This window comes from Somniosus microcephalus, chromosome 1, assembly GCF_052327205.1.
Source record: "Somniosus microcephalus isolate GS21.2 chromosome 1, FLI_Smic_1.0, whole genome shotgun sequence".
Classification (NCBI taxonomy): domain Eukaryota; kingdom Metazoa; phylum Chordata; class Chondrichthyes; order Squaliformes; family Somniosidae; genus Somniosus; species Somniosus microcephalus.
In genome coordinates, this window is record NC_140987.1 from 289,231,361 (window position 1) to 289,243,623 (window position 12,263).

Genomic DNA, 12,263 nt, shown 5'->3' on the forward strand with positions numbered 1-12,263 from the left:
GGTTGGGCCTAGGACACTGCCCTGAGGAACTCCTGCAGTGATGTCCTGGGGCTGTGATGATTGACCTTCAACCACTGCAACCATCTTCCTTTGTGCTAGGTATGACTCCAGCCAGTGGAGAGCTTTCCCCCCGATTCCCATTGACTTCAGTTTTACTAGGGCTCCTTGATGCCACACTCGGTCAAATGCTGCCTTGATGTCAAGGGCAGTCTTCCCTCACCTCTGGAATTCAGCTCATTTGTCCATGCTTGGACCAAGGCTGTAATGAGGTCGGGAGATGAGTGGTCTTGGTGGAACCCAAACTGGGCATCAATGAGCAGGTTATTGGTGAGTAAGTGCTGCTTGATAACACTGTCGATGACACCTTCCATCACTTTGCTGCTGATTGAGAGTAGACTGATGGGGCGGTAATTGGCTGGATTGGATTTGTCCTTTTTGTGGACAGGACATACCTGGGCAGTTTTCCACATTGTCGGATAGATGCCAGTGTTGTAGCTGTACTGGAACAACTTGGCTAGAGGCATGGCTAGTTCTGGAGCACAAGTCTTCAGCTGATAGCTGGGATGTTGTCAGGGCCCATAGCCTTTGCTGCATCCAGTGCACTCAGCCGTTTCTTGATATCACATGGAGTGAATCGAATTGGCTAAAGACTGGCTTCTGTGACTGTGGGGACTTCTGGAGTAGGCTGATATGGATCATCCACTCGGCACTTCTGGCTGAAGATGGTTGCAAACGCTTCAGCCTTGTCTTTTGCACTCGCGTGCTGGGCTCCACCATCATTGAGGATGGGGGTATTCATGGAGCCTCCTCCTCCTGTTAGTCACGACTGGATGTGGCAGGACTGCAGAGCTTTGATCTGATCTGTTGATTGTGGGATCGCTTAGCTCTGTCTATAGCATGCTGCTTCCACTTTTTAGCATGGATATAGTCCTGTTTTGCAGCTTCCCCAGGTTGGCACCTCATTTTTATCTGACTGTATCTGATCACTAGTGCTATCTAATCCTTGCGTGAGCTGTCTGACGTTGCATCAAATTTTTGAAAATTACTTGGCCTCTTTAACCACATCCAAGATTGTTTTCACGATGTGACCAGCACGTTCTTCAATACAGGAAACTTTGGTTTATCCGGAGGTTAACTGTCCTGAATGCTCGAGCCACCAGCAAAAATCAGGAGCCGTTTTGTTAGTTTTTTTTTCTTTTCGTTGCTTTTTTTTTCACCAGTCAGGCTCTGCAAGGTCTCGCTAAAGCTGTTGCTAAGCTACAGAGACGTTTGCAAGGTACGGCCGACTGTTTAGAAGCTGTTGCTAAGCAACAGGGTTTGTTGCCAGATACGGAGCTCAAAATCTCTATGTTTCAACATTAGCGCTGGTTTGTCCGGCAGTTTTGATGGGACGGCAACGGCTCGATCCCGTCGGTGCCAGATAGCAGTTTCCTGTAATTCATTTTGGCTCTCTGGTGACAAGAATGTCACTTGAAATCTTTGCACGTGTGCCTTTTTCACACGATCAACATGGTCATCCACAATTGGTCACACCGCAGGTTGGGGCTGCACAGGCAGAAGGGAAATGGGTGACCATCAGGCGGAGCAGTAGAGGCAGGCAGGTAGTGCAGGGGACCCCTGTGGCCAGCCCCCTTTCAAACAGTATACCGATTTGGATACTGTTGAGGGGGATGACTTGCCAGGGGAAGGCAGCAGCAGCCAACTTCCTGGCACCAGGGGTGCTTCTGCTGCTCAGGGAGGAAAAGGAGTGGGAGAGCAATAGTGGTAGGGGATTCTATCATAAGGGGAACAGATAGGTGTTTCTGTGGCCGTAGACGTGACTCCAGGATGGTTTGTTGCCTCCCTGGTGCCAGGGTCAAGGATGTCACTGAACGGCTGCAGGGCATTCTGAAGGGGGAGGGTGAACAGGCAGAGGTCGTGGTTCACATTGGGACCAATGACATGGGTAGGAAGAGGGATGAGGTCCTGCAGCAAGAATTTAGGGAGCTAGGTAGCAGATTAAAGAGCAGGACCTCAAAGGTTGTAATCTCTGGATTACTCCCGGTGCCACGTGCTAGTGAGTATAGGAATAGGAGGATAGAGCAGATGAATGCGTGGCTAAAGAGTTGGTGCAGGAGGGAGGGCTTTAGTTTCCTGGATCACTGGGCCTGCTTCTGGGGAAGGTGGGACTTGTACAAGTTGGACGGGTTGCACCTGAACCAGTGCGGGACAAATATCCTTGCGGGGAGGTTTGCTAGCACTGTTCGGGGGTGTGTTTAAACTAAAATGGCAGGGGGTTGGGAACCTGAGCAGGGAGACAGAGGAAAGGGAAACAGGGATAAAAACAAAAGATAGGAAGGAGAAAAACACAAGTGGCAGTCAGAGAAATCAATGGTTTAAATCAAACGTGGCCACAGTAAATAATAATTCTAAAAGGTCTAAGAGCGTTAAAAAAACAAGCCTGAAGGCTTTGTGTCTTAATGAGAGGAGCATTTGTAATAAGGTGGACGAATTGGCTGTGCAAATTGGGGGCGGAGCGATCATAATATGATCGAATTCTTCATTAAGATGGAGAGTGAAGTAGTTGACTCGGAGACTAGGGTCCTCAATTTAAATAAAGGAAACTACGATGGTCTGAGGAGCGAGTTGGGTAGGATTGATTGGGGAATGGCACTCAAAGGGTTGACGGTGGATAGGCAATGGCAAACATTCAAAGACCGAATGGATGAGCTACAGAATTTGTTCATCCCAGTTTGGCATAAAAAGAAAAGAAAAAAGGTGACTCAACCGTGGCTAACGAGGGAAATTAGGGATGGCATAAGATCCAAGGAGAGGACATATAAATTGGCCAGAAAAAGCAATAATCCTGAGGATTGGGAGCAGTTTAGGATTCAACAAAGGAGGACAAAGGGATTAATTAAGAAAGGGAAAATAGAATATGAGAGTAAGCTTTCAGGGAACATAAAAACTGACTAAAAGCTTTTATAGATATGTGAAGAAAAAAAGATTGGTGAAGTCAAGCGTAGGTCCCTTGCAGTCAGAACCAGGGGAATTTATAATGGGGAACAAAGAAATGGCAGACCAACTAAATTCATACTTTGGTTCTGTCTTCACAAAGGAGGACACAAATAACCTCCCAGAGATGCCGGGGAACATAGGGTCTGATGAAAGGGTGGAACTGAAAGAAATCAGTATTTGTAGGGAAATGGTGTTGGGAAAATTGATGGGACTGAAGGCCGATAAATTATAAGAACATAAGAAATAGGAGCAGGAGTAGGCCAATCGGCCCCTCGAGCCTGCTCCGCCATTCAATAAGATCATGGCTGATCTGATCCTAACCGCCAATCCACTATCACAGAACCATCTCCTGAATCTAACAGAATTAGACACATGAAATAGGAGCAGGATCAGGCTACACGGCCCCTGGGCCCGCTCCGCTACCCACAGGGCCATGACCGATCCGAACCTAGACTCATGTCCAAATTCCTGCCTGCTCCCCGTAACCCTTAATTCCCTTTACTTCGAGGAAACTGTCTATTTCTGTTTTAAATTTATGTAATGATGTAGCTTCTACAGCTTTTTGGGGCAGCATATTCCATGGACCTACCACCCTCTGAGTGAAGTAGTTCCTCCTCATCTCAGTTTTGAAAGAGCAGCCCCTTATTCTAAGACTATGCCCCCTAGTTCTAGTTTCACCCATCATCGGGAACATCTTCCCCGCATCCACCCGATCCGACCCCTTCACAATCTTATATGTTTCAATAAGATCGCCTCTCATTCTTCTGAACTCCAATGAGTAGAGTCCCAATCTACTCAACCTCTCCTCATATGCTCATCCCCGGGATTAACCGAGTGAACCTTCTTTGTACTGACTTGAGAGCAAGTATGTCCTTAAGTATGGACACCAAAACTGTATGCAGTATTCCAGGTGCGGCCTCACCAATACCTTGTACAACTGAAGCAATACCTCCCTATTTTTATATTCTATCCCCCTAGCATCCCTATCCCCAGGGTACTTAAGGAAGTGGCCCTAGAAATAGTAGATGCATTGCTGGTCATCTTCCAGAACTCGATAGACTCTGGAACAGTACCCATGGATTAGAGGGTAGCTAATGTTACCCCACTATTCAAAAAAGGTGGTAGAGAAAAAGCGGGGAATTATAGACCGGTAAGCCTGACATCGGTAGTGGGGAAAATGCTAGAGTCTATTATAAAAGATGTAATAGCAGAGCACTTGGAAAGCAGTGACGGGATCGGACAAAGTCAGCATGGATTTACAAAAGGTAAATCATGCTTGACTAATCCAGTGGAATTTTTTGAGGATGTAACTGGTAAAATAGATAAGGGAGAACCAGTGGATGTGGTGTATTTGGACTTTCAGAAGGCTTTCAATAAGGTCCCACATAAGAGATTAGCGTGCAAAATTAAGGCACATGGGATTGGGGGCAAGGTATTGACTTGGATAGAGAACTGGCAAAGAGTTGGAATAAACTGGTCATTTTCCGAGTGGAAGGCAGTGACTAGTGGGGTACCGCAAGGATCGGTCCTAGGACCCCAGCTGTTCACAATATATATTAATGATCTGGACGAGGGAATTGGATGTAATATCTCCAAATTTGCAGACGACACAAAGCTGGGTGGGCGGGTAAGCTGTGAGGAGGATGTCGTGAAACTCCAGTACGATTTGGACAGGTTGGGTGATTGGGCAGAAACATGGCAAATGCACTATAATGTGGATAAATGTGAGGTTATCCACTTTGGTGGCAAAAACAGGACGGCAGATTATTATTTGAATGGCAATAGATTGGGAGAAGGGGAAGTGCAAAGAGACCTGGGTGTTCTTGTGCACCAGTCACTGAAAGTAAGCATGCAGGTGTAGCAGGCGGTTAAGAAGGCAAATGGTATGTTGGCCTTCGTAGCAAGAGGGTTCGAGTACAGGAACAAGGATGTCTTGCTACAGTTGTACAGGGCCTTGGTGAGACCGCACCTTGAGTATTGTGTGCAGTTTTGGTCGCCTTACCTGAGGAAGGATGTTCTTGCCATGGAGGGAGTGCAGCGAAGATTCACCAGGCTGATACCTGGGATGGCAGGAATGACCTATGAGGAGAGATTGTGTCGATTGGGCTTATACTCACTGGAGTTTAGAAGATTGAGAGGGGATCTCATCGAAACCTATAAAATTCTGTCAGGCCTGGACAGACTAGATGCAGGAAGTATGTTCCTGATGGCCGGGGAGTCCAGAACCAGGGGTCATAGTCTAAGGATAAGGGGTAAACCATTTAGGACTGAAATGAGGAATTTCTTCACCCAGAGAGTGGTGAACCTGTGGAATTCTCTGCCACAGAGGGCGGTGGAGGCCAGTTCATTAAATATATTCAAGAAGGAGTTGGATATATTTCTTAAGGCTAAAGGGATCAAGGGATATGGGGAGAAGGCAGGGACAGGGTACTGAATTTGGATGAACTTGATCTCATTGAATGGCGGAGCAGGCTCGAAGGGCCGAATGGCCGCCTCCTGTTCCTATCTTCTATGTTTCTATGATCATATACTTGGCTAACAATTCAATAAAACCTAAAAAATTGCCATTGGATTTTTCACCCAACTTGGAGCTTGTGTCACGGACAGCTAATTCTTGTTCTCCTCCATTATCCGTCCATTTTTCTTTTTCATTAGTAAAATTTTGGTGGATCTTTGTCTCATGGTCAAGGATTTGTTTCTACAGCTGGTGCCAGGTTTAATCTGTAGTCCACCCAATTGGCATGGCTAGGGTTGGGAGAAAACCGGAGTTGCTGCATCCTGCGGGAAAATTCAACATGGAATGCAGCAAACAGCATACTTCATCATTCTCGCTTCATTTTCTCTCCATGAGGAAGGGTGTAGGCGAGAAGTGCATAGAGGAACAGCTTTCCTTTGATATCCGTTTTTGGGTGGAACTTTGTGTTCCAGTTCCGAAGCACAAGTCTGCCTATATCATCCTGTTTTAAAGACCTTGCCATTGAAAGAATTTTCCCAACAGAAACATGAGGTGGTTTCATGTTCATCTTTTTCCCCTCTATGCTCTTCCTCCTGCATGTCCTCTGGACTAGTAGGAGGAGGATTACCATTTTCTTCAGCTTCAAACTCAAACTGGTCCTGATCCATTTCATTGTCATTGGCACCAGAATGAGGAGTTGGATATTTCAACACTCTCTGCCTTCTCTGATGACGATTTCCTGCTGCACTGAATTGGTTTCCATCCAAAAATTGTGAAATATTTTTCGCTGCTTCTTGCTCTGCAATTTTTCTCTGCTTTTCCTTTTTTTTTCTGCACTTGACTTGTATACACGCTTCATTTTTGACTGTGTTTAATTTTATGATCAAATACAGCTTGTGACCCTCCAGAATTCAGTCTTTCTGCTTTTATAGGTAAAAGCTCACCATTTGAGAAACTTCTCGAATAGCTTCCAGCATCCTGTTTGGCTAACTAAAAACAACATAGGTGTAGAATTTTCCAAAACTCCTGATTGGTTGGTTAGTTTGGGTGGGCGAGGCCCAGTGTCGCCCTGGCATCACCGAGCACAAATCAGTTTAATAGATATTACAAAAACTTGTTTGTATTAAATTTATTGCTTTTTTTGAATAGAAAAGAAATAAACATTTATGGAAATCAGTCACGATAGTTATACATGTTTTATGTAGGGTTAACTAAGCTATAGGGTTTGGTCCCAGCGAATGTGATGTAAAATGCCCCCAAATTCCTCTCGACATGCCTGCCTTAGTCATATATTTGTAACATTTAAGTGTGGACGTGATAGTGGCTTGCTGGCCTCCTGAACTTCACCCTATATGAAGTGCAACTCATTCAGAACTTTACAATCCCCATCTTGCCTCGCACTAAGTCCTGCTCGCCTATCTCCACTATCCTTACTGATCTCTGTTGGCAACTTGTCCCTTGGCGCACCAATTTCAAAATCCCATCTTCAAATACCTCCATGGCCTTGTTTCCTCCCTGCCTCTGCAACCTCTTTCAGCCCGATGTCTGTGGCCACAGCCTCTGCTCATCCAAATCTGGTCTACTGCATGCTGCCCTTCCCTCTGATTTGTCATCAGTGACTGATCCTTCACTACCTCACACTTTCTGTAATTCCTTCAGTAAATCTCTCCACATACCATTGCAACTCTTCCTCCTTAAAACCTACCCTTCTGAGAGCACTTACAGGCACGTGCTCCAATCTTCTTGCTTCTGCTGTGATCTAAACCCAACTGTGAAGTTACTCTGGATGTTTTGCTACATTAAAAGCGTTCTACAAGTGTAAGAAGTTGTACACACATTGGATGTTCTGCTTCCTCCAAAACTCTAACGTACACCTGTACACACATGGCGCAGTGGATATGTACCTGTGTAGGGTGCTCAAGAGTTTTCGAAGAAGGCCAAGTGCCTAATTACATGCTCTGTAATGCATTATTCAGTGCATCGCACATATATTGAGAGATTGGGTATGACTGAGGTATTAACTGTAAGTAGTTTGGGCTGGAGTCATTACCAAATTTAGTAGTACTATGTTTTAAGTTTAAAGACAATTCATTGGGTCTGTTTTGCACTAAAATGTGACTAAAACAAGGTCCTTGCATGCACAGCATCACTACTTGTTCCAAGATCTGAAATATTAGGGCAGGGCCTATTTTTGTAGCAAAGAACAAAAGTGACATTAAAAATAAAGCGACATTGCTCTCTCAAATAGCCTCCTGCTCCATGGTGCCTTGGTCGGCATTCTGGCTGTCCTGCCCACAGTCTTTCTCCTTTATCCTCAGTTATTGAGTACTTTGTACCTGTTGGACAGGAGCAATGCCTGCTTGACCTCCTTCACTACCTCACCTACTTTCCCCTTACCCTGCTGACTGACAGTCGTACTCTCCTGTTCCTGCACCTGTGTTTTTCCTCTGGTGTGTGACTGTACTCTGGAGTAAATTACCCAATAATTTTTCCTCCTCCCTTGCGTGTCATAGTGTCTCTAGCTTGGATACCAGATCAATGACTCTGAGCCAGAGTGTCTCGATGCAGAGACATTTCTTGCATATGTGGCAGTCTGGGACAGTCTCGTTGTCCACAAGCTCCCACATGCTACAATCCCGACGCACTGCCATGTCTTTATTTTTTTAATTAATTAATTAATTAGTTATCTGTAGTTTATTTCTTGAACTAATTGGTTACTTGCCGTCAAGATTTATTAAATAGGTGGGTTTAACTTGATAAATAAATTAGTAATTAGTTACTGAGATTAACTACTTGGCTATTTATCTGCTATTAGTTTTTAAATGCAGTTAGAATTTAATCACTTAGCTTGTTTTTCTTTGACTTACACTTACTTGCACTAATATTAAATCCTTACTAACTCGAGCTTAACACTAACCACTGAAGACACTAAACACACAAAGGGATATCTAGATACTTGCCTATATACTTACTTTCCTTGGGTTCTGCTGCTCTTCTCTGTGTGTTGATTATGACGTCACTTTTTCTATTTCCTCCTATTTTAAATAGCGGAGTGACGTGCAATTTTCCAATCTAAAGAAATGGTTCCTGACTCGAGAGAACTTTGGAAGATTATAGTTAGGGCATCTGTAATGTACTCCCCTACTTTGTTTAAAACCTTGGAATGGAAACCATCTGGTCCTGGGGATTTGTCACTCTCTTTAGTGCCATTATTTTCTTCCTTGCTGTTATTTTACTTACTTTCATTTTATTGAGTCCCTGTCCCTAATTTAGTTTCCTCTTGCATGCTATCCTCTTCCTCTACTGTAAACACTGATGCAAAGTAATTATTCAACATGTCCGCCATTTCCTTATTATCATTGATAATATCACTGCTTTCAGTTTTTATGGGGCCAACATTGCGCTTGACTACTCTTTTTCCTAATGTAACTAAAAAAAAAAGTGTTGATTTTTGATATCCCTTGCAAGTTTCCTTTCATACTCCCTTTTTGTAGCTCTTACTATTTGTTTTATGACCCTTTGTTCTTTGTATCCTTCCCATTCACCAGGATCTGTGCTATTTTTTGTGTACTTTTTCTTTCAGTTTTACACTGTCCCTTACCTCTTTAGTCGTCCATGGCTTTTCTTTTGGCGAGTAGAGCTCTTGCCCTCGGGTATAAACTGGTTCTGTATCACCTTAAATTTTCTTTGAACATCTCCTACTGATCATCTGTCGTTTACCCATTAACAGATTTGCCCAGTTTACTGTGGACAGTCTCTGTCTCATCCCTTTGAAGTCGGCCTTACCCAAATCTAGAATCTTAATAGCTGTTTCGCGTTTCTCCCTTTCAAACGCTGCGTTGAACTCTTATGTTATGATCGCTATTGGGTAAATGTTCACGCACAGTTAGGCTGTTAACTAAATCTGGCTCATTACTCATTACTAAATCTAATATGGCATGCCCCCTTGTTGCCTCTAGGACATATTGTTGTAGAAAATTATCCCGGACACACACAAGAAATTCACTACCTTTCTGACAGGTGTTAGTCGGCTTATCCCAATCTATATGAAAGTTAAAATCCACCATTAAAAACACTCTGCCTTTGGTGCTTTGGTTTTAAATTTGCTGCAGTGCAGCAAAGCAAACTTAGGTTAAAGATTTAAAAAGCTCCCAGCTGTACCATTTTTTACATTTTTCTAATGCTACTCAAGACCTGACATCACTCCGGAGACTACAACATCGAGGGTGAAGGGGTTCAAATTGTCCTCCCGATTGTGCAGATGCACTTCAGATTGGATCAAGCTTTTAAAAATTCATTTGCTCCACAGCAGAGACCAAGAGCACTCTGAGAGGAGCTAAGGGGATGATATACCTAGCAATTCATCCAATGAAAAGCGACGAGTTAAGACAGTAACTATAGGTTTTTATTGGCTAAATAACAGAGCCCACCCTCGTGGGTGATCGGATCCAACAAGGAGGAGTGCCAGCCAGTCGACCACCTTTATACCTGGGCAGGTAGGTGGAGCCATGGGCGGAGTCAGCAGTGGTCAGCCCAGGTATAACAGCGTGACAAGAGGCGACCTCGTGTAGTGATACAACAGTGTGAACAGTGATAACCATAGAGTAACGATATAACAGTGATAACTATAGTGTAACGATAGTGAACGATAAAAGTAGTTTACCACAGGGGACTCTTCTAAACCAGTCCTTTGGCTTAGTTCTTCAGCTTTACTCATAGAAACATAGAAGATAGGAGTAGGCCATTCGGCCCCTTGAGCCTGTTCCACCATTCAATGAGATCATGGTTGATCATCCAACTTCAGTACCCTGTCCCTGCCTTCTCCCCATATCCCTTGATCCCTTTAGCCTTAAGAAAAATATCTAACTCCTTCTTGAATATATTTAATGAATTGGCCTCAACTGCCTTCTGTGGTAGTGTGATCCCTGGTTCTGGACTCTTTCCGCACCCCCCCCCCCCCCCCCCCCCGGCCACCCGCCAGCGGGAACATCCTTCCTGCATCTAGTCTGTCTAGTCATGTTAGAATTTTAAAAGTTTCAGTGACATCCCCTCTTAATTCTTCTAAAATCTAGCGAATATAAGCCTAATCGAACCAATCTCTCCTCATACGTCATTCCTGCCATCCCAGGTATCAGTCTGGTGAATCTTCGCTGCGCGCTCTCCATGGCAAGAATATCCTTCCTCAGATAAGGCGACCAAAGCTGCACACAATACTCGAGGTGTGGTCTCACCAAGGCCCTGTACAATTGCAGCAAGACATCCTTGCTCCTGTACTCGAATCCTCTCGCTGTGAAGGCCAACATACCATTTGCCGCCTTAACCGCTTGCTGCACCTGCATGCTTACCTTCAGCGACTGGTGCACAAGGACACCCAGGTCTCGTTGCACTTCCCCTTTTCCCAATCTATTGCTGTTCAGATAATAACCTGTCTTCCTGTTTTTGCCACCGAAGTGGATTACCTCGCATTTATCCACATTGGGCAGATGCATGGCATCAACCTGTCCAAATCATACTGGAGTTTCTCTGCATCCTCCTCGCAGCACACACACACCCCCACCCAGCTTTGTGTCATCTGCAAACTTGGAGCTATTGCATCTAGTTCCTTTGTGTAGATCACTTAATATATATTGTGACTAACTGGGGTCCTAGCACTGATCCCTGCAGTACCCCACTAGTCACTGCCTGCCACTCGGGAAAAGACCTGTTTATTCCAACTCTCTGCTTCCTGTCTGCCAACCAGTTCTCTATCCAAGTCAGTACCTTGCCCCCAATCCCATGTGCTTTAACTTTTCACACATGTGTTGACCTTCCCTTTTATGGGTCTCGGCAACCCCAATTGGGCAGTCCTACTTATGTAGGACAGCAAAGTTTTTTTTTCATCCTTTCAGGACTTCAGAATAGTCTTCATTCCCTGATGAATTGGCATCTCCCACAACGTTCTTGTCTCCCTCCCCTCAGGCAATGGAGTAAGCAAACACTGACCAACTTTAATTAAAGCTTAATTAAGATAATATGGAACTTGGAGAACTTGGAAACCTAGAAAAATTCTGAGGCGTAGGATAGAATCCAGGCTAGACTAATTGGATGAAAGTTGCTTTGGTTCCTCTAAGGGGTCTTTCTAACTACTGGATTTGAGTCTTATTGGGGATCAATCTGCAGCACAAAAGTACCCACAAATCAAGATTAGCTCACTGAGTGGCCACAGAATGCTGGTATGTAAATTGTAACCTGTTAAACTGGTGCAGTAGGGGGTTATTTTCTGAGATTAAAGTGAAGGTACATTTTTGGGACAAAGTCTTTTATTCTGCATCTAATCATGCTGTACATTATATAGGATTGCTGATGTTGACACTGGGAAGAGCAGCAGTATTTCATTACCAATGCTAATGATCATTAAAAGCAGGGCAATCTTATTGTATTGGTTTGGGTGATCACACGTCTGTTGCAAATGTGTTTAGTACTTGGAATTAATTTTAAGATGCAGGTGTGTGTTTTCTCTCCAACAGGTGGAACTTAAAAAGCAGAGTTATTGTACAAGCAGACACCTATGATGTGAAACACCGTAGTAGTTCTCTTGTTTGGAAGTTTGTTATTTTCTCATATTAAAGCAATATGCAATAATTGAAGCTTATGGATAATTGTATCCCAATTAAACCTTTCCTGCGTGGCACTCATTTTTCCATGTAATTTTGTTTATTTTCCCCTAAATATATGGAACGATTATGTTGGGTTTGTATATTGGGAGCAGCGGGGGAACTTTTTTTTCTATCCAAGATTATATTCCAGCTGAAGTGTTTGCAGATGTGGATTG

General features: G+C 44.1%; 1 protein-coding gene across 3 annotated transcripts in view; it reads left to right on the forward strand.

The window, feature by feature from the left end:
* ermp1 (endoplasmic reticulum metallopeptidase 1) overlaps nucleotides 1-12,263 on the forward strand; it is an 85,026-nt gene that overhangs the window by 52,817 nt on the left and 19,946 nt on the right. The gene's annotated exons all lie outside the window — the stretch shown is intronic.